This window comes from Hesperophylax consimilis, chromosome 5 (assembly GCF_061612785.1).
Source record: "Hesperophylax consimilis isolate HC1 chromosome 5, BYU_Hcon_1.0, whole genome shotgun sequence".
In the NCBI taxonomy this organism is placed as follows: Eukaryota; Metazoa; Arthropoda; class Insecta; order Trichoptera; family Limnephilidae; genus Hesperophylax; species Hesperophylax consimilis.
Window position 1 is genome coordinate 23902467 of NC_142840.1, and position 5055 is coordinate 23907521.

The window sequence follows — 5055 nt, forward strand, 5'->3', positions numbered from 1 at the left end:
GGAAACTATGATGATTCCTTTCAAATATTGAAATATTTGAATAATTGAATTACTCATGTAGGACGTAGGTGCATGCTATAAATTTTATAATATTTTGTAAAATTGTTTTATACAAAATATGTTATAAGTTAATATTATATGCATGAACTTTTTAATATTTTTTATTTTAAAGTGCGTGCCATGTAATTGAATTTATCACCAGCGGAATAATTTCAGAACGAGCTTGCGTAACAAGAGAGAAAATCAATCAAATGTAACAAGAGTGTAATAAAATAATAAAATAATTTTTTTCCTTCTTTTGAGGATTTCATCAAAATGTGACATTACATTGTCGTTGAACAGATTCGATAGTGTTTTTTTTTTTAAATTTCTGTGTCCGACGTTTATTCACATGTATTGCTCGTATGGCTAGACATCGCTTGTTTATTGTTAAAATTTACTACAAAATTTTGGTTGTCTTGCAAAACACTTGAAAACCAAGTTACTTGCAATCCGAGGTTTGACGTTGTCGGGTTGTTTTGGAATGAAGACTAATTAAAGACCATAATATGCTGGTTATACGATAAGGTCGTATATACGTGAAGACAATTCTGATTAAATAATATAATTTTATTCACAAGTGTTGATATACCTCTTTTATAAAATCTCAGAATAAAGACATTCTAAAATAAAAGTTAAAATTAGAGTTAAAATTTGTGATAACGTTGGTCCAAATCGTTGCATTATTTTGTAATATATTGTCATTTTATCATCATTTTACTATAAGGATCATTTTATTTAATTAAATTATTTTTTCAATAAATTAATTATAATCTTTTCAGTTTAACCTTTCCTTGCCGGTGCTGTCAACTTGGTTGACATGTCTCTAATTATTTCAATATCTCTGTAAATATACTAAACCCAGAGTTCATATTTCAGGTATTCCTCTGCAATGCATTAGTGTATTGGATAAAATAATTATAATCTGTAGGTATCAAAAAATTGTTTTGCCATAAATTCGGGAAAAAAAAGTCAATATGTATCTTCGAGTGTCGTTAACTTGCCGAGTGGTGGGGTAGTGAGTGAGAAGGTGCGGGGTTTTGCTTTCTGCACCACAATGCGCGGTTGCTAGAAGTACCAGCGGTCTGCCAGCAGTAATGGACATATAATGAGTTTTATGCATGGTCAATGTTTTTTTACTCATTTTCATCACTTATACACAATATATTACTTACTACTATTAACACACTTCCGGCGGAAAGGGTACTTCTCCCCTTTACGCCGGTTCCGTATGAATGGCGGGAAAGGTATCTCTGTGTGATAATTTTATATGATGTACACCAATCTCTGTGTAATGTGATTATAATATAGTTGGGATATGTATATGTATAAAAATGTGATACAAGTCTTCCCCTTCTTGTCTTTTGTGTGAAAGAATATTGATTTAATCAAAAGGAAACTGCATTAAAACCGTAGAACGGGTAATAAATCCTTTCATTTACGGCACTGGAGATGCATAAATTGATGATTTGTGCCAAACTAAAAAACATGTTTTTGTAATGTAATAAAATGTGTACATTTTTTACACATAGAAACAACACTAAATGGCTCAACACTGACTTATGGAGTCGTATTACAAAGTAGAATTTAATTTAATTTTCTCAAAAGGGACCCTGTGTTGGTCTGCTTGAAGTGTGTTAGTAAAATGATTTACGTAAGTAATAAATTTAAATAACTTTTATTCCACTTAAAAATCGTAAAACTCTAATAGTCTTACTAATAAATTTGTTTTAAATTTTACACAATTGACTGTTTATGTAAAAACCTCAATATGTAATAAACGTTACATACTCTAAACTGATGTTTAATGGCCATATTCATGGAAAGTTATACATTGCTTATGCAAAATATAATTGTTCTTAACAATTCATTTCACATTATATTTCAGAAAATGAATGATTTTTTTGACATTATGGACGTTATTGATAAAATGGCAGGGACATTACGCCCTCATACCCAAGAACATAATATATATAGAAAATACCTGAATCCATTTGATCCCCGTGAAGCGGATTTTAACAGAACATAGATTTACGAAGAAGTACGTTATCAAAGCTGTCATTGTTGCGCATCAACGATCTCGTTGAATGTGCACCAATTCATTGCTACGCTGACGACAGCACCGTTCGCGAGGGTTATCTTTTTGACAAACCCCCTTTCACTCTTGATGTCCGTACAACTCAGGAAGTTTTGAGACAAAAAGTTGACAATTACCTCGAGAAGGTTCATGCCTGCTGATTTCGGCAAAGAGGGAGATCAATGATCTGGTGCAATTTGATAAAAAAGTACCCTCCCCAATAAAGACTCCATTGAAATGGTTGGAGTTAGTATATCAGACCAGCTCAAGTATAATAAGTAAATGTGTAACCAGCTGCTAACCTTATACAGATCTCAAGTACGCCCAACAATTGAATTTGAAAGCCACCTCTTGGCTTGAGCCCCACAATACTTGATGAACCTACTTGATTCTGTGCAAAGGAGGGCAGTCAGTCTGGTTGACAGTCTATTGTTAAAAGACTGAGTGCCATCTCTAATGCACAGACGCAATGTGGGCATGTTAAGTCTGTTCTACAGGTATTTTAATGTAGCCTGTTCTAAGGAGCTAGCAGCATTGTTCCCGATGCACTGGCTCACACATGTGAAACTCGACGTACACGAGTGGAACACCCGTTCACAGTTGATGTTGGCTTCACGAGAACGGGCCACTTCTGCGACTCGTTTTTGTGTAAGACGGCTCGTATGTGGAATGAGTTACCGGCATCTGTTTTTCAATAAAGCCCTTCCTACAGCCCCTATCTTCAACCCGCTTCAAAACGTTGCCCAACCGGGTGGCGACATAGCTCCCCTGCCTTTACCTGTACAGACAGGGGCGCTCTTGTGAGGTGTCACATTAAAAAAAAAAACTTCTGGTGTTTAACAACGCACAGATAAACACCCATGTACCGCTTCGCCAAAAGCGACATTTCCAGGCTACAATTTGTTTTGACAGCAGTCACAAAACTGCATTTATTAGTATGATTCAAAACAGTACTTTTACAGTCTTTATTCAATGTGTAACTAAACACCGTTTAATAGTTGGGTAGTTTTTTTTATTATTAGTAAGGCTGTAAATGTGTACCACGTATAGTATATGCACTGCATTGGAGCTTGCAGTATTTTCAAGCACTGTAAGGGAAAGGTTAAAAAAATTGTGAATATGACCCATAGAATAAAGAAGCACTTATTCTGTGGTCTGACCCAGTTTATCAGTCAGTACCTGAGTATGAATTAAAAAATAATTTAAAAAAAGTTTTATTATCAGAAATTTTAATAAACCAACATTATCCAACTTTATTTTTAGTTTAAAATTTTCTCCAATTTTCCCACTTCATATGCCAAAGTAGTCGCTCAATGTATAAAACAGATCAAATTTATATGTATTTATCAAATTAAGTAATTATTTGTAGTATTCCAACTTTTTGATTTACAGAAGGTTTTATAAGAATTATTTAAAAAAACCTTTTTTTCTTTTTGTTGCGATGTTATGTTTGCCTGTGATATGTTTTCACAAAGATGCAAATAACTTATTGCATTTTATCTAGATGATGACTACATACTCTATTGTATTTATTTATAAGTATGATATTATATCAAATAGCTTTACTAGGATATTGTGGATTTGTAAATATGATGTACATACCTAATACCTATGTATTATTTTCATCTGATCTTGAAATTTGAAAAAAGCCAAATTTGGTATACATAAATTAGGTGCCTAAAATCTATCATAATTTTTTTTTAAATTATTTTAAAAATATATTTTTATTTTTACATAGCAAATAATTTTGGAGCGCAGATTTAAATTTATTTGTGCACACTGATAGTATCAAATAAATTAAAAAATAAATAAGTTCGAAAAGGTTTTTTGAAGTAGTTTGTAATGTTTCTTCAATATTTAATTGTATTTTATAGTGTCATGTTAAAATTGAGTTAGAAGAAATATTATATTATGAGTATTATAATCACAGAAGAAATGTTCAAATGAAACCAAATATGCAATTTTAACACGGGACCTTAAATTATTATAGTGTTTTATGTTAATATTTCAATAATTTGTGTCCTAAACTCAAATCAGAAAACCTATCCCTTAATAATGTTGAATATTTTATTTATTTAAAAACTGTTTATTTTGATGATTATTAACATTCCATGAAAGAATCTCTAGTGTATTAATTATTCAGAAATGAAAATAAGGGAGTTTTAAAAAATAAATCAAGTTATTTGTTATTTTATATTATTTCATTATAACCAGTGTCTCATTTTAAAATTGGTAGAGTTTTACCATATAATAATTAGGTATCAAAGTTCGTTTCTGATTTGAAAATGTTTATGTAATTAACATTTTTTGTTATTTAAATAAATAAATCTAATACTAGACTAGAATCTGTTTTCTTATCTTATGTATATGAACACAAAGGCCGTGGATTTCGGATTATCGGCGCTGAGAGCCTGAGTTCGTCAACGGCGGTTAGTGGTGCATTGTGAAAACAGAGAATGCGGGTAAAACCTGCACTACCTGCGTGGTAGCTTGTCAGCCATCGAGCTATCAGTTTGTGTTAAGGTTAGACGCTAGTAATATTCTACGTGTTCATTAGATGGCGTTAATTAATTTATTTTATTAAAATACGCTTTTTGCAAGGTATTGCTTTAAAATATTAAAGACAAACCGTTCATGCGCTGCTGGCATTGGAATTTCATTTTAGCTTGAATTTTCGATATGCGATTTAAACCTGTATGCCATTAGAAAGTGCATATTTTTTTTAAACAGAAACATTTGCACTTGAAACACTTTAAAGTTCATTTTTGATTCTCCTCAAAAAAAGGGTCTGGTGTTCCAAAGGTGACTAATTATTTATTTGCGCCCGTGCATACGCAATATGAATATAAATAAATAGTTTTGCTCGTTTAAAAACTCAATTCTTTCGAGAAACGCAGACAAATACAATATTGTACCGATGATTCAATCCAATATTGTAT